Consider the following 18,236-nt stretch of genomic DNA (forward strand, 5'->3'; position numbering starts at 1 on the left):
ATGTCAATCATCTTCGCCTCCCGCCCCCGCACAGCCTGAAAGTTCAGGGAAAAGCAGTTCCAACGTCGTGTATCCAGAGGCGGTGTTAAAAGAAGCTTTCTGATTGGCCAGAGACTGGCTTGGACCATCTTCGGGAGGAATGGGGACTCGTCGTATCCTCCTGCCCTTCTAGAGGTGGGTTCGCCCACGAAGTGGGCCGGTCGGGAGCGCGGGAGGCTGGAGCGTCGCTTGCCCCGTGGACAAGGTGCTGTTGCCCAGGCGGAGCTTTGAGCTGGTTTGACTTTGCCGAGGTTCTTGTCGCTCCCCCAAGTCCCAGATTCCGGGGAGGGCGGCCGTACGGTGCATCAATCTCGCAGGGGAATCTGATTTTTAAAGCCCAGGGATATTATGCGCTTTAAAATGTAAAATATGAAAGTGTTAAAAGTGACGTCTGTGGAACAAAGACAAGTGAGGGATGTACAGGAGTCGTTGGACTCAGGAACTGGAGGCTGTACTTTCCTCTGAGTCCAGCCCCTCTTGTAAAATGGACAGTGTGTCACATACCACATACGGAATGAAAGCGAGCCTCCAGGACACTTCCCATCCCACAGGGAGGCTCCGGATATATCTGTGGACGTTCCGGGGAGGCCCCTCTTGCTGGCGGTCAGGAATCCCAGTCTGCAGTCACTGCTGTCTTCCTGACCTGGACAAGTCACCTCACTCCTGAGCCTGGTTCCTCATTTTTAAAAGGGGCTAGTGGAACCCACCTTCTGAGGTTGTCCTGAGGCTTAGAAGAGAGAGCATCTGTAGGTGCCTGGGACATAGCTCAACGGTGACGAATGGATGAATGAGAAGAGATTTATCTGGACAGATTGGGTTTACCGTCACTGTCATATGTTGGCCAGGTGCATGCACCCCTCTTCTCACTCTCGCTGGTTCCCCTGGGATGGCTGGTGCTGGAAGGGAAGAGCAGCCCCTCAGGGAAGACGCCTGCCCCCAGGATTCGCCATCACATGCCTTTCATTTGGCTGCCAGCCTTGTGCAGGGCAATGAACACACACACGCTCTATAAATCGCTGGGAATGCTTCAGCCTTGAATAGGGAGTGAAACAGTGCGAGTTGTCTGGAATTTTCTTTCCTTGGCAGTCATTCTTGGTGGTGTGGTTAAGACCTGTCGCCTGCATTTCCCTTACCTACTTGTCTTCTTTGGAGACATCGGGCAAGTCTGTCTCAGACACCCCAGGCCTCGGTGAGTCACGAAGTCTCTGCCTGGTCTTCCTGCCTTCGCCTCCATTCTGTCCTGTCAATCCCTTAAAGGACCTCTTGAGTGAGTCACCCTCCTGAGGCAGCTCATGGGGCTCAGATGCTGAGATCTGGGAGCCTCAGTTTCCTCATCTGCGAGGGGCGGGGGCGGCAGTAATCGCACCTGCCTCCTAGGGCTGTCCTCCTCGGCACCACATCTGCCCGGGCCCTTGCCTTGCTGCTCCTGTGTGCGACTTTGGTCAGCACCACTGTAAGCATTTTGGGTCTTCCCAGAGAGGTGGCAAACCCCATACGATGAGGTCTACCTCACTCCACCATCCCAAGGGCCTTCTATACACCACTGAGGACGAAACGAAAGCAGCATGACTGTCACTGGGTTTTAGGTGATCAGAGAGTTTGGGAGCCCTGAGGGCCCTTGAGAAATTCTAGTCTCACCCCTCCCTGAGCAGCTATAACACAGCTGGCGTTTGCTGAGCACACACCGAGTGCTGGCCTCATTCTGATTGCTTTAAAGAATTCATTAATTTAATATTCATCTGCTTATTTGATAGTCACAGTAACCCCCGTGAGGCTTGCATCATCCCTGTTTGATAAACAGGGAGACTGAGGCCCAAATGAGGTGAAATCCAATGCCCAAGGTCACAAGGCTAGTGAAGGGCAGAACTGGGAATTGAACGCAGGTAGACTATCAACCTCCTGCCCCTGACAGGAACCTCTCCTGCTTCTAATTCCCTCGCACTTCTTCCCATCCTAGAGAGTAAATATTTATTGAGTTCACTGCACGAATAACTCCTGCTGATTGAGCATTAGATATGCCAGGCACGTGCTAAACCCTTCACATCCTCTCTCTTGTTGGATGCAATGACTCTAGGAAGTAGAAACTGTCATTCCTTTCATTTCACAGGTAGGGAAACTGAGGCCCACAGAGAGCCCAGGCTCGTGCAACAAGCCAGCTAGAAGCAGAACCCAGCACAGGTCTCCTGATCTTGGAACCGGTGTTTTTTTTTCCATTGCTTGATGTAGTCTTTCCTGTTTCGTTAATAAGCTTTCCTTGAGTGCCTACCCTAGGCCAGGTCCTGAGCTAGTCGCTGGAGCCACGAAGTGAAGGTGACAGAGCCCCAGGCAGCTCCGGCAGACCATGGACACGTGGGAGTACCGGCCCAGAGCCGCAGGACCCTGCGTTTTCTAGAGGAACCAGGAATCTGGATTTTTTTTGTGTGAATTCCCCTCTCAAATTTTGGCAACGAACTTCAATTTAAAACACCGCAGCTGCGTAGAATACGTCTGTTGTCCTGTTCACTCTGGGGGCTGCCCGTTTGTGACATTTAGTCAAGAAACACAAATGTGTGAACAAATCCTCTGACAAGGATCGATACAAGACCCCAAGGAGCACCCGTAACCCTGGTTAGGTGGAGGGAGTTGGGAAAGATATTCTGGAAGGAGAGCCTTGAAAAGTGGGTAGGAATTTATGAGGCAGAGACAGGGGAAGGGACTTCCTGGGCACATGGAACAGCACGTGCAAAGGCATGGAGTTGTCAGGGTGAGTTGAGCATTTGGAGAATGGCAGGTGACTCTCTTGTCTTAGGTGTGAATGGGAGACTGTAAGAGATGGGTCTGACCCAGGCCTTTGCTCGAAGCCAAATATACAGCGGAATGGCAAAAGAAAGTGAGGCAAGGCCTAAAACCTTCTTTGAGGGATTCATTCAACAAGGATTTTCTTGAGTACCACTTCCTAAGTACCAGGGACTGAACCATCATAGTGGCTGTTCTCAGGGAGTATCCAACCCAGTGGGGAGGCAGGTAATCAAGCAGTGATGATCTATGACTGCTTGTGGTCAGGGTTGAGTAGGAAATGACTAGTTGCATTAAGAAAAAACATTCTATTCTGTGGTGCCTGGACCACACAGTGAGTTGTTAGAAATGCACATTCCCAGGTCCCACCCAGACCAACTGAGCTCTGGGGGTGGAACTCATGGTCTGTGTTTTTATAAGATTTTCTGGTGATTCAGATGCATGCCCATGTTTGGGAACCACTGCTCTTAGGTCATGCCAGGACCCACTTTTTTAACCAAAAAAAATTTATTTATTTTCCTTTTTTTTTTTTTTTTGGTTGGGTCGAGCCTTAGGTGCTGCACATGGGGTCTTTGTTGAGGCACGCAGGATGCTTCCATTCCAGAATGCGGTCTCTTCGTTGCGGCGCTCGGGTTTCTCTCTAGTTGTGTCGTGTGGGTTTTCTCTTCTCTAGTCGTGGCACGCGGGCTCCAGAGCGCATGGGCTCTGTACTTTGCGGCACGCAGGCTCTCTAGTTGAGGCTCACCAGCTCAATAGTTGTGGCACGCGGGCTGCCCCGTGGCATGTGGGATCTTCGTTCCCCGACAAGGAGGGATTGAACCTGTGTACCCTGCATGGAAGGTGATTCTTACCACTGGACCACCAGGGAAGTCCCTGCCAGGACTCACTTTTATCCACTTTCTCTGGTTGCTTTACTATTTCTTAAACTCCCCAAGACCCTTCCTGCCTCAGGGCCTTTGCACTTACTGTTCTCACCATGACTGCACAACTTTCTCACGACCTTCAGCTCTTTGTTCAAATGTCATCTCCTTGGAGAGGCCCTCCGAAGCATCCAGTTGAAAGAATCGCCCCCAATCTGTCAGACTCAACTCTTCGTCTTACTTTACTCTCTTCATAGTATCCACCACTACCTGGTATTACTTTCCGTATTAATTTGTTTATTTATCTAGTATCTGTCTCCCTCCACTAGAAGGTAAGCTTCATGGGAACAGCGACTTGGTCTCTTTTGTCCTCCCAGCATCTGGGACAGTGCCCAGCATGGCGAGATGCTCAGGAAATATTTTTGAATGAATGAATGAATCTCATAGAATTTACTCTTTGGTCATTCATTCATTCATCCAACAAGCACCGATTCTAGAACCAACTCTTGTGCAGGTAATAGGCTTACTGTTGGAAGGAGTGCCGTGGCCATTTGGACGGGGGCAGCCTGATGCCTGGGTCTTCCACACCCCCACCTCCCCCGCACTGCACAGCCAACTCCCAACCCGTAGAACCTCCAGACCTTCCAGACCTTCCAGACCTTCCAGACCTGAGGGCTCCGTGGAGGAGGAGGGGTTAACAGCGCTGCTTCCCAAAGCCAGGGACTAGGCTGTTTGGGCTGATTGGGAAGCGAGGGCTTTGGGTGAGAAGGAGGCAGAGAGGCAGCTCCTGACAAGTCATTTCCAGGGAATGTTCAATCATCCTGGGGTTGAATGCTTCCTGACAGCCCTGACAAGCAGCGTGCATCTGAGCTGCGGCTCGGTGCCAGGGACACCTGCAGTATTCCACGCACGGCACCCTGGCCGATCGTGCCCACTTCAAGGTGCGAGTCCCTCTGCCATGGTTCCAGAGGTTTCTGCGCTGCCTGGGCTGCTCCTCAGAACCCCATGCTTGTAGAGAGTATTAGCAGGACTGTTGGATGCAAAACAATCCCACTGGGGACATAGAGGCTTTAGGAGAAATTAGTGGGGAAAGGCCTCTTGAGAGTTATCCGGCTTGAATCCTCAGGAAGACTTGCTCTAATGCCCTCATGTGAGAGGGCAGTGCAAAAGAGAGGGTTAGTAGATTTGTAGGAATTTTATATATTTGGATCAGGGTTTCTTCATCTTGGTACTATTGACATTTTGGATTGGCTAATTCTCGGGTGTAGGGGCCGTCCTGTGCATTATAGGGTGTTTGGCAGCATCTCTGGCCTCTACCCGTTAGATGCCAGAATCAGGTCCCTCATTGTGACACCCCAAAATGCCTCCAGATATTGCCAAATGTCCCCTGGGGGGGAAAAATTAACCATGGATGAGGACCACTGATGTATGAACTCAATGGGTAGGGAATATTGATTTTAAAATTGAAATCTGAAAGGATTGGGATTCAGTCTTTCTGCATTGGAATCCTGCTTTGCCTCTCAAGCTCAGTTTCCTCATTGCTGCACGTCTGGGTGCCACGAGGATCAGCTGAGTTAACATATGACAAGTAAGGGTTCTAGACCGGCACCTGACAAGTCATGAGATTCAGTAAACACCTGCTCTTATTAACAGCCATTGGGATGCTGATGAATCCCCCTGGGGGGCCTATAATGCAGCGGTGGCATCTGTTGGGCAATTCCCTATAACGCACTGTGTCGCAGCTGCCTTCTGGTACACTGCTTTCTCATGGTAATGACCTTTGCTGTTCAGTTTTCCACTGTTCACGTGGGCCTGGTGGTTTATGTCTCCGCTGATGCAGTACACGGCGGTGGCCATCTCGGCAAAGGGCAGAGGAAATGTGACTGACTCACCTTCTGTGTGCCCAGAATGCAAAGTGGAGCCCTGAGCTGTGGCCTCGGAATTGCACAGAGGCTGCGATATCCCAATTCTGTCAGCAGGGGGCAGCAGCAGCTGGGAAAATGCCCGCTGCTGCAGGAGGGCGCCCAGGGGCTGCCTCGCTGTTTTGATTTACTTCGCTGCTGCAGGTATTCCAAGTTGAGCAAATCATCCCTCCAGGGCCACCCGAGGTTTCCTTTACCAGCTCATGGTAGTTTATCTGCGGGAGCCAAGAGTTGCTTTTGGAGAACATTCTACATTTAGCGTGTCTGTCCATTTCCAGATGGCTCAGTCTGAACCTAGGCCAAACTGTGCTAGGGACAAAGTTAAACTGGTTCCTGTTGTTCTATTTTCCTTTCCCCCTCTGCTCACCGCACCCCATCCTGCCCCTTATCTGAGTGACACAATGCCCTTCCCAGAAAGCACCCCAAGCAGCTGCACCCTATGCTCAGGCGCCATCTTACCTTGTTCCCCATCCTGCCCCAACCACAGAAACTCAGCAGTCCAGAGTCTCATTCTCTCATCATTTCCCTGAGTCCACTCTTGACCTGTTCCATTGCATTTTCTACCCAGCAGCCAGGGTCATATTTAAAATTTTTAAATTTTGAACAGACAGTCTCTTGCCTAACTTTAAAATTTAAAAGGTGGAAAAGAGTACACAGAAAACATTTCCTCCCACCCTTGACCATAGGCCTGCAGTCACCATCCCCAGGGGCTACCACTCTTAACAGTTCCTCGTACATCCTTTCAGAGAGATGTTATGTACATTGCAGCAAATACGCATGAACGTTCTTTCTTAGCCTTTCTCTTCTCCTTTGCCCCACAAATAGAAGTGCCACACACTCTTCTGCACTTTGCTTTTTTCCATCTAACCATATACCTTGGAGAGGTTCCATGTCAGTACCCACAGGGCCCCTTGTTTTATTTTTTAATCGCGGTGTCCTCTTCAATTGCAGAAAGTGGTTTTCTAAATCTTGTCGTATCGCCACTGCAACCTCCTCAAAGGCTTCCTACTGTCCTGGGTGGGTAAAGTCTGCTTCCCCCATAGAGCTGCCAAGCCTGGGGAGCAGCCACTGCCTATCTCCAGCTTCACCTCACTTTCTGTGCCCTGGGAAGGCTGGCTTTCTCCGTCCTCAAACCTGACCCGCTTCTCCTGCCCCAGGACCTTTGCCCCTGCTGTCCCCTCCTAACCTAGTTTACTCCTACTGTGTTTTTCTCAGCTCAAACATCACTTGCTCCATGTGTCCTGTACATTTCATTACAGTGGTGACCATTGTCTGTAGTTATTGGCACTGTAGCATGGTGATTAAGTCATGGGCTCTAAGGCCATACTCCGGAGGTTCAAATCCCAGCTCAGCCGCTCTGTGCCTGGGTGACCTTGGGCAGCTCACCGCACCTTTCTGACAAGTGGATCCTTCGTCCTGGCTTTTGTGGTGAGGATTCAATGACTAGATGAGCAGGCACAGAGCAAGACTCTGTGGCTGTGGGAATTGCAGCACATCTCTTTTGTGACTGAAAGTGGGGTCCAGCTGCTCACAGCTCAAAAGCCAATAAAGAGGCAAGGTTTGTGGAAAGGAAAGTTTGCTTTATTTCAGATGCCACCAACCAGGGGCTGGGGGGAAGGGGGAGGGCGGACTCCTGTCCAAAGGCCGACGCCCCCCATCCCCCCCACTGACAACCAGGGAGCAAGAACTTTTATAGGTGGAGGGAGGGGGCTATGTGCAGAAACAGCGCAGTCAGCTCTGACACTCATCTTGATTGTTTTAGGTACAGTTAATCTTCAGTTCCAGGGTCAGTTTATTCCCATTTCTTTGAGGCCAGTTCTCGGAATTGTGGCAGCTTGTGTCATGGCTACAGTCTGGTCATCATGCAGTTAACGTCTTCCATCTGGTGGGAGTTTCAGTATCTATAAGACAGCTCACAGGATATGGCTCAGAATATTATCTATAGCCCTTGAGAAGAAACTGAAGGTCCTTGACTTTGCTTAATGATTAAACTAGTATTATTTGGTCTCCTTTGACTGTTTTCCTTTGTTTCTGCATTTTCTCACTTCTCTGATTAAACTTATTTTTTAGCTAAAGTTTTTCCACAGACAAAAGGCAGGTGGAGGACATGGGGGGCAACGACCATAGGGTCCTGCTCTGTTTCACTTTCACCTGCTGCATGCAAACCCTGACAGTGAGGGCTGTGTCTCTTTTTCAGGTGTCAGACCCCAGTGCCTGGTGCAGAGCAAGAATTGTAGAAATATGGGCCAAACCTACTGGGCGTATTTACATATTAGAAGGAATCTCTGGAGGAATTGTTGTCTTAACCCACTAGTTTTTGAACCACGCCTCTTGTGATACTAGTTAATAATAACAGCCAACGGTTGTTGACCCTGGTGCCAGGCTCATCCTTAGATTATTTCATCTCTTCTTTACAACAATCCTGACAGGTAGGTAGCATCATTAGCCCTATTTTCCAGGTGAGGAAACTGAGGCACAGAGAGGTTTAGCAACTTGCCAGAGGTCACACAGGAGCAGAGCTAGGAGTCAAACCCAGGAAGCCTTCTAGGAAACAATAAATGTTTATAAAGAACGTTGCCTTCACTCAGAGATGGCCGTCTCTGTGACTGAGTGTGGGCTGTGCTCAGGGGTACCCTTCCCATCCATCACTGCCTGTTTCAATTCTAGGCAGGTTTCGAGACCCAATTCCAGTACCCGCTCCTTCCTCCAACCTGGCAGCCCATGTCCTGATCTACCTCTGGACTCCTGGAGAGAGAAGGTGGCCAGTCCCTCCACCTGGGTTCAGGCCCCCTGCTGTCCCCTCTGGTAATTATACCCTCTTTCTCCTGGGCCCTCTATTTCCTCTGCCCACTTCTGCCCTACCCGCCTCCCCCCATGCTGCCTACACAAGCTCAGGCCGTTCCTAGCTCTCCAGAGGAGACCATCCCTCAGTCCTGTGTTGTCCACACCTCCCCTCCAAGGTCACTCATGGCCGAGTGGTCCACTGCAATGCCAAGGCTGCAGGAATGGGGGACGCTGTGCCCTTACTATGTGCCAGGCCCGCGATAAGCACTCAGGCCTCATGGTACCACGTGAGGTGAGGATGAGAAAACCGATGCACAGGGAAGTAGAGCAGCGTGCCTAGGATCACACGCTTGAAACAGCGGGGCCGGCTTCGAACCCAGGCCGGCGTGTGCCAAGAGCCATGGCCGCTGTCTGCGATAGGGCTCCTCTGCCGGTTGGCAGGCCTCTCCTCCCTCCTGGCCCTCTCTCCGCCTTGCTTGGTGACACCTCTTCTCCTGGCCCTCCACCTGCCTCCCCAGTGTCTTTCTCCAAAGCACTGGCGGAGGCTCTGCTCCCTGCAGCGAGACGGTGGCCCCCAGGGCTGTCAGCCTGCCCTCCAGGCGCTCCCTGGCGAGTGTGCTCAGGCCACGGCTTAACTCCTACCACAGCCCACATGACGTGGCTGGACCTGGAGTCACGATTCCTCAACCCTTGCTCTCAAAGCGTTCCTGTGCGGCTCAAAACTGACTCTGCCTGTTGCCTCAGACATGCTTGGCAAACTGTAAAGTGCTGGACAAAGTTAAGGGCTGTCACTCTTACCATGATTGGCTCCCTTCCGAGGTCGATTCCTGAGCTCTTGCTCCAAGGGTTCACGGGACACGTCGTCAGCACCCGAATGTGGCATCCGTGGGTTGCCATCTGGCAGCCTTCGAACAGACTGGAAGTACCTGACAGCCGTTCAGAATTCAGCGTTGAGGGGCCTTTTCTACATGGAACCACGGGGCTAAACATGGGCTGGTGAGCGTGTTGCCCTACGGGGTGGCCTCCACGTCCACCTGCCAAGCCTCTGGTCGCTGTAAACAGGCGTGATCGCCTGGAGACACAGGCATCCCTTGCTTTAGAAGAGGGAGCTGGCAGGACACGCGCCACCCAGAACCTCTTGCCTTATGCTGCCCAGGGGCTGTGTGCCTGATGGTGCCGGAGTGACAGGGGGATGGACTTTTAAGTCAACAGATCTGGATTCAGAGTCTGATGTGAACAAAAAGACGGCTCTGGTCTCGCCTCTCAGTGAGACGACCCTCAGTTTTCCCAAACGTAGTTCTGACGCCTTGCTTGCTGGGAAAGATTTTTAAGATCTCATGAGGAGAGAAACAGTTTGGGGGTATTTGAAATGAACAATAGATACCAAGTCATGTGGAGTCGCCCTTCAAAGGGCTGGCGCTTCAAAGCTCAAAGCTCTGCCCTGTCGTCTCAAACTTCAACAGTCAGTGCGTCCATTTTCCAGAGGAGGAAACAGAGGCTTCAATAAATGATTTCAAAGACGTGTCTGACGCCGCATGGCTAGTGAGAAGGGAGAGTGGAATTAGAATTCATACCTTCTCTCTCCCAATCCAGCTCCCCTGCTTACTGGCCTTGGGAGAGCTCAGGAACTCGTCTGAGCCTCTGTTTCATCATCTGTAAAATGGGACCAATGACCTACCTCAGAGAGCTGTGAGGATTAAACAGGATAATGTAAACCACTTGACGCAGCCACAGCGTACACACCCAACAAATACCGGCAGTTATCACTACTTTAGGACTTGCTCTTATGAATGAATGAATGAATGAATGACTTTAATGTACTTCTGCCCTCTCCCGGGCCTAGGAAGCTTCCCTGGCAAGAAACCCAAAAAACGAAGGCGATTTCCTTTAGATGGAAATAAAGGCCCACTGAAGCCGTGTATGGTGGCAGAAGAATTGGCCCTCATTTCCTCTACGTCATTCACCTTCTTGAAGGACCTTTCCCAAAGCCAAGAAAGGGCTGGCCTGCTGCGCAGACCATCCGCGATGATCTCTCCAGCGACGCTGACAAGGTGGCCTTTTGTGATGATTATGCAGGAAGCCTTCCAATAACTGACCCTCCGCTCCAGCAAAAAGCTTTGAATTTTGCAAGACTGCGGCGTAGCAGTTTCTCATCTGACCCTGGCTCACCCTGCAAGTCTCACAGCCAACCCAGAATAGTCTCTGAAGCGCTCTGCCCGACTGACTGCCCTCTGCTCATTTCTCAAGAGTTAACAGGTGTGAGATTTAGAGGAGAGGGTGACAAGTGGCCCGGGACCTGGAGAAGCTGGAGTGGTAAGAGAGGGGCCGGCTTCTCGCTGGAGCACATCCAAGTTGGCACTGCGGGGACCGCAGTGAATACAGAAAATGCTAGAATGTTCAAGGGCCTCCGCAGTCAGAGCAGCTTCCGCGCTGGTCCCTTAGCTGCTGCTTCCCTGCTGCATCCTGCTCTTGGTGGCAGGTAGCCAGCTACTTTTTAATTTGTGTCCCTAAATATGGGACACCCATCATTTATCTATCCCATAGGGCAGAGGACTGTAGTGGATCTGAGCTGGGGCTCTGGGGTCAGATAAACCAGGGATGGTTTTTGTTTTGTTTTGTTTTGTGTTTTGGCTATGTTGGGTCTTCATTGCTGTGGGCGGGCTTTTCTCTAGTTGTGGCGAGCGGGGGCTACTCTTCATTGCGGTGCGCAGGCTTCCCATTGCGGGGGCTTCTCTTGTTGCAGAGCACGAGCTCTAAGCGCGTGGGCTTCAGTAGTTGTGGTTCATGGGCTTCAGTAGTCGTGGCTCGTGGGCTCTGGAGCGCAGGCTCAGTAGTTGTGGCGCACGGGCTTAGTTACTCCGCGGCATGTGGGATCTTCCCAGACCAGGGCTCGAACCCGTGTCCCCTGCATTGGCAGGTGGATTCTCAACCACTGCGCCACCAGGGAAGCCCAACTCCAACACTGTTTTGGTTTGGGGTTTGCCCAGAAGCAGACCCTGACCAAGGACAGATTCCCAGAAGTACCACTCCGGGGGTGGGGACATGAGACAGGGAGGGAAGAGGAACCAGGAGGGCTCAGCACTAAGCCACCTGCCGCTGTGGGCAGCTCAGCCCCCCGGGGACTCAGGGACGCTGTGTGGAGCATGCCTGCAGTCACCCCAGCTCGGCTGAGGGACCTGGCGAGTTCTTATCCACCCCACCGTCCGGCACTGGTCGGAACTGCACAGCTGTTACCCTCCACACATCCGCCTTGCCCTGTGCGGGTGCTGGACGTCCACAGCCAGGAACCAAAACCCCTTGGACAGCGAGTCTCGGGTCTTCAGGGTGAGAGGTGAGGGCACTGCAATAACTGCTGTGACCACTGCCCCCACCCACACTCCTCTAACCTGTCTCTGCCTCAGTCTCCCAATCTGTTAAAAACGGATAACAATACTGACTAGGGAAAGGAGATGCAAAGCGTGCAGCAGAGGAAGTGCTCACTACTGTTGCCATTCTCATTAGAGTTTGCCGCCCGTCCTTCTGGAAGGCCCTTCTCCTCTTTGTTAACCAACGAACTTCTATTTATCCTTCAAGTGCCCAGCTTAGGTGTCCCATTTTCGATGGCACCTCCTTTTCTGTATGTATTAGCATCCTGGGGCTGCCATAACAAATGACCACAAACTTGGTGACTTCAAATGGCAGGGATTTATTCTCTCAGTTCTGGAGGCCAGAAGTCTGACATCAAGGTGTCAGCAGGGCCACGTTCCCTCCAAAGGCTAGGGGAGAATCCTTCCTTGCCTTTTCCAGTTTCTGGTGGCCGCTGGCATCGTTGGCTGCAACCAGGAACGGCAGAGGTCTCCATCCTCTGCCTCTGTCTTCACGTCAGCCTGCCTCTTCCCTGTGTATCTTCTCCTTTTCTGTCTCTTATAATGACACCTGTCATTGGATTTAGGACCCACACTAATCCAGGATGATCTCATCTCGAGACCCTTAACTTAATTACATCTGCAAAGACCTTTATGCCAAATAAGGGCACATTCAGTGGTTCCAAGTGGACATGCAACCCACTACATTTTACAAATTTTCTTTAATTATGATTGCACTGGTTTGAGTTATATTTGCTGCATGTACTAACCACAGCAACTTAACCAATAAGGGTTTATTTTCTTCCTGTCACAAGCACTCTCAGGCTTGACAGCTTCCAGCTGGTACGATGGCTTCAAGGAGCCATGAGGGACCAGAGTCCTAGCTTTCTGAAGGCACCGTCACCAGCTGCGTCTTTAATCTCCATGGTCGTAAGAACGCAGCTCTGTGTTTGGACACCAAACTGCATCCTAGACAGGGTGAAGGAGGAAGGCAAAGGCCAAAAGGTTAAGGGGATCTGCTTGTCCGGAAGCTTCCCTGCAAGCCTCACCCAGGGATGTCTGTTTATATGTCATAGACCAAAACCGTGGCCCCAGGTCAGGTATTTTTCTCAGGGTACGTTGCTGTCCTGCCCCCAAATGGGATTGTGATAGAAAGAAAGAGGTGAGAATTAGTGAAAAGTAGGCAACTATAATGATGAGTAGGCAAATTATAGTATAATATAATATAATATAATATGATACAGTAAGTCCCCTATATATGAACCTTCAAGTTCTGAACTTTCAAAGATGCTTCGAACTTTCAAAGATGCGCGTTCGCATGTCCAGTCACGTAAGTTAGTTCATGTGTCTGGCATACGTTGTCAGGTGCACGCATCTGACCACAAGTGGTTGTGCTTTTGTGTACTTTCCTGTACAGTACTATATAGAGTACAGTAATACAGTATCTTTATTTCAAGCCCAGGAAGTCCAGAAGCAAACGTAAAAGCCAAGGTGATGTAGCTGGTACTACTGTCCTTTTCAAGGTACTGTACTGTAAGACTTTAAGTGTTTTCTTTATTTTTTGTGTTTGTTTTTTATGTATTATTTGTGTGAAAAGTATTATAAACCTATTACAGTGCAGTGCTATGTAGCCGATTGTGTTAGCTGGGTGCCTAGGCTAACTTTGTCGGACTTACGGACAAATTGCACTTACGAACGCACTCTTGGAACGAAACTCATTTGTATATAGGGGACTTACTGTATAATATAATATAATATAATATAATATAATATAATATAATATAATAAATATAATATAATAAATATAATATAATATAATAAATATAATATAATATAATATAATAAATATAATATAATATAATATAATATAATATAATATAATATAATATATTGCCCGTAAGCAATTAAAATTCACATCACAGATCTCTCCCCATGTTATTATGGAAAATCCACAATTTCTAGTTTAAAGGACATACTATAGCGTGCTTGTGGATGGCCCATAATTTTCTCAACCTCGTCCCTCCTGGTGTTGCAGCAGCCTCCTTTCTGCACCAAGGCCTGGCGCCGAGGGAGAGAGGGGCCAGGATGTGAGCATTCTGGGAGGGGCCAAGGCGAGCCCTGTGGAGTGGCATCAGGCACAGCTGTATCTGGCAGCAGTGCTGTTAGTGGGAGTCGGCACCAGGGCCAGGAGGTGGTGGGCACACCAAAGGGACAGCAGAAATCTGCAGTGGACCTGGCGACATCGGCATGTCACCTTCCCGAGGTGGCGTTCTGAACCCTGGGTCAGGTCAGGAGGGAGAAAATAAGAAGAGCAACCTGGAAACTTCTCTGCTTCTCTAGGACATGGCACCCTCTTTGGATCCACCCTCCTGACATCTGTGCTCAATAGATAGCCAGTGGACGATTGCTTTAACAAGGTAGCAAGCAGCCAGCAGGAGATTAAGAGGATTTTTAATGCCCCATAAGTCGGCTTAGATCACAGCATCTCAGAGTTGGAAGGAACGCTGTGTCTAGGGAACTCTCCTGCTGATGCATGACTTCTTTCAGCCTGTTCCCTCCTCTCCACTTGCATGCCTCTCATGACAGGATGCTCACTGCCACGCCAAGATACTTTCCTCCATCTCCTCATCTACAAAACAGGGATAATGAGGGTCATCTGGCTCGGGTGCCACCACGCATGCGGCAGCCTGCCCTCGGCCCTTGGGAGCCTCAGAGCTGATCCCCATACAGCCCCACGTGCAGATACATCTTCTACTGCTTCCCCGAGAAGGTACAGGAAGAGCAGAAGCAGAGGCAATACAGGTGAGGGCCCGTTGTGATGCGGTTTGGTGTCCAGGCTGGCTGCTCCAATGGAGAAAGGTGCAGAATGGGCAGAGAGTCCCACTCTGCCCTTCACGGAGAGCCCTTCCCAAACGACGTCCTGATTCCTATATAAGCCCTGTAGAGTGGGCTGATATCCCCGTAGAGTGGCAGCCAGGGCACTGGGGCTCCAGCATCTTTACTGTAGGAGACAGGGCCAGGAGACTGAACATTTTGGGAAGAGTTCTCGCAGTTACTGTGATGACTTAACAAGGTAATGCTTCTGAAGCGCTTAGCTGTGCAGGGCACAAGTAATCATTCAAAAATCATTTGGTGAATGGATGAATAAGTGTTTTCAATTTTCATTTTTTGTTTTCATTTTTATTAGCAGTGTGGTTTGGACAAATTACCTAACCTCTCTGAACCCTAGTGTTTTTCACCTGTTGTCTTCCTTCGAGGGTCACTGTGTAGATTGCGAGGTGGTATATTACGTACAAAATGGCGCATATTAAGTGCTCACAGGAGCAAGAGGCAGATGTGGACGGAGGCTCTGTCCAGCCCCAAAGCTGGAGCCTGGCACAGTCATATTCTCCAAGTCCATGGCTGAAAGAGAAGAGCGCCTCCAAGCCCAACTTTCCCCATCCATCCTTCTCCACCTCTGGTCCTTCCTTGCTCCCCCCACCCCACCCCGCCACCATCTGCATGCTTTCCCTGCTCTTGGCCATCCAGTCCATCATTCAGCTCTCTGCCCAGGTGCAGGCTGCTCCCGCTCTTATCAAAAGGCACTCAGGAGGGCTTCCCTGGTGGCACAGTGGTTGAGCCTGCGCGTCCGGAGCCTGTGCTCCGCAATGGGAGAGGCCACAACAGTGAGAGGCCCGCGTACCGCGAAAAAAAAAAAAAAGGCACTCAGGAACCCATTCGCCGGCTCCTCTCCCAGCCCCGAGCTCCCTCCTACCTGCTCCCGGCCTGTCCCAGACAGAAGGGAGACAGAGATCACAAGTGAGGCTCCTCTGAGCATAACAATGAAGAAAAGGAGTCACGTTCAGCTGATGAGCAAACGAGGAAGGGGGCTCAGAGCGTGACGAGGTGTTGGGGCGATGGATGCTGGGTGGTCAGAGGTGGGTGACACTCGGCCTACAGCAGGGGATGCTGGGCAGGCAGGACTTCCCCTGTGCCCCTCCCTCCTTGCTGAGTTAGAAGGTCCCTTTGGATGAGGCACCCTTTGGATGGCAGGTGGGAAGGCAGGAGACAAGTTCAAGTCCCCGTTCTGCTCTGCACTTCTGCGTGGCCTCGAGTGACTCACTGGCCACGTTGGGCCTCTGTGGCCACATCTGCGTCATGCCACCTTTTTGTGTGCCAGGCCCTGGGATCCAGCAGGGAACCCCACAGACATGCCCTCGGCATCTTACGATCTCTGGGACACATGGCTGTGTATTAGCTGGTCATACTCCCCCTCCTTTTCACCTGTGATGGGGAGAGTTTCTGACGCCAGCTGGGTGCATCGTCCAGGTGGCTTTCCTGAGGATGAAGAGGGCTGAGCCAGGGAAAGAGGGGTGAGGAGGGCAGGGAGGGTAGAATGGTCCAGGCTGAGGGACCAGCTTGGAGGGAGAAGGCAAAGATGGAGGATGGGGTGGGGGAGTGGGAGGTCAGGCTGTCCCTGGGGGCAGGGAAGGCTGGGCTTGGCTTTTTTTTGTTTCTTTTTTCTTTTGCAGTACGCGGGCCTCTCACTGTTGTGGCCTCTCCTGTTGCGGAGCACAGGCTCCGGACGTGCAGGCTCAGCGGCCGTGGCTCACGGGCCCAGCCGCTCCGCGGCATGTGGGATCTTCCTGGATTGGGGCAGGAACCCGTGTCCCCTGCATCGGCAGGTGGACTCTCAACCACTGCGCCACCAGGGAAGCCCCTGGGCTTGGCTTTTTATCTTATAAACTGATCTATAGAGTACTTTATTATAAATATATTACAGAATTATAAATAAAATAGGTTTATTTTATTCTATAGAAGGGGCAGTCACTGGGTAGTTTCAAGCAGAATGATGTGACCTGGTCTGTTTTGGAAAGGGCCCTTGGTGGCTCTGGGTGGAGAATGGATCGGGGAGCGGGAGATGAGACCAGCAGACTGGGTAGGAGGCCGCTGCAGTGGTCCAGTGGCCGGGGCAGCTCCCACCAGCGTCTCTCAGAGTCTGGTTGAAGCCAAGTCATACAGTAAACTGCCCCGTTTATAAAAGTGCCAAACCTGAGTTACCAACAGTGACTGGCAGGATCACCTCACGGGAGGAGATGCCAAAAATGCTAATTGGAGGCTCTTCACAAGTGTGAGACCCAGGCCGCGTGGCTCCGTGGAGTAGGGCCCCTACCAAGCCCACGGTCAGGCGTGGCCGCCAGGGACGAGGTGGACCTGGCAACGGATGGCCGCGGTGTTACTTGTCATGACACCTCCTCTGACTGCACCACTGCTCCCCCCGCCCCCGCAAGGTACCCCTACCTTGTCCTTCCCAGGCTCTAGGCAAATCCTTTCCCAAACAGAGCCCTGGAGCCAATGTCCCGGGTCCCCTATGAGGTCAAACAAACACGCTTGGTGATTGTACCACGTGCTGCCCCGGGCCTGCATCGTGATGTGTGGGGCTGTCGTTTGCGTGTAGGGCGGGACGCGCTGAAGGCCACCCCAGACCAGCGGCAGCGGCAGCTGTCACCGTTCCTGACCCGTGTCCTTCTCGCGGGGCCCTGTACTGGTTTCTGTGGGAGACGCCCCGTCTCCCCAGCCCCTCTCCTGTAATCCACATGGGCCACGTGTAGGGCGGCCCCTTTTCATCTGTCCTGTCCTCAGTGTCCAAAATTGGGCCCCGTTAGACTTCATATGGAAACCCAGGTCGGCCCTGGTCCTGACTGCTGTCACGAGCGCGTGTGCACACACGTGCCCTCACACCCAACAGCTCATACACACCGTCTCTTGCTCACACGTACTCACACGCTCAGGCTCCCGCAGGCCCACTTCCAACCACTTGACCTCTGGCTCACCCTCTGCCTTCTCAGCCCCCGAGGCATAGTGCCAGGCTGATCCCCAGCAGGGCGGCCCTCCGGGGCTTGCACCTGCTTTGGCCCAATTCCCGGTTCTGGCCCCAAGTCCCCTCCCAGGCCTGGGAGTGCTGGCTCTGTCCGGCTGCTACCATGGAAGGTGGCCCATCCCTGCCTCTCAACCTGGATGCTGGTGGGTTGCCTGCCCAGGCCTCATCCTCAGTGAGAACCTTCCCTGACAGCCCCACCCAGGGCAACACCTCAGGGCCCAGGGGAAGGGTCAAGAGACACCGCTGGGCACGGGGTCTGGAAACATGGCACGGGAGGGGAGAACACTGCTCCAGTTCCCACCCCAAGGCTGTTGTGGGGAAGAGCAGAAGCCATCCTGCAGGGCCGCTACCATGCTTGCCCACCCGGCTTCCCTCCCCTCTTCTGATGTCCACGGGGACCCCTCTCCCCTACTCTTCTCCAGACTTGAGCTCTCTGTGTCACTGACCCTGCCTGTGTCCCTAGATGGGCACCTTCCAGAATGGGCCAATCAGGGCTCCCATGCTTCAGGTGGCCGTGACAGGTCCAGGGAGGGATGCAGGCTCTGGAGGTGGCTGCGGGGTTGGGGTCCTGGTCCCACCACTTACTCACAATGTGATCTTGGGTGAATGTGTAACTTCCCTTGCCTGTTTCCTCATCTATACAATGGAGAGA

General features: G+C 52.0%; 1 long non-coding RNA gene across 4 annotated transcripts in view; it reads left to right on the forward strand.

The window, feature by feature from the left end:
- Nucleotides 1–32: 32 nt before the first annotated feature.
- The window catches only part of LOC137202416 (uncharacterized), a 49,670-nt gene continuing 31,466 nt past the window's right edge, over nucleotides 33–18,236 (forward strand). For all 4 annotated transcript variants that reach the window (XR_010932603.1, XR_010932604.1, XR_010932605.1 and 1 more), the window contains exon 1: nucleotides 33–174. This is a non-coding gene — a long non-coding RNA (uncharacterized lncRNA). The remainder of the gene's footprint in view (nucleotides 175–18,236) is intronic.

This window comes from Pseudorca crassidens, chromosome 11 (genome assembly GCF_039906515.1).
Source record: "Pseudorca crassidens isolate mPseCra1 chromosome 11, mPseCra1.hap1, whole genome shotgun sequence".
Classification (NCBI taxonomy): domain Eukaryota; kingdom Metazoa; phylum Chordata; class Mammalia; order Artiodactyla; family Delphinidae; genus Pseudorca; species Pseudorca crassidens.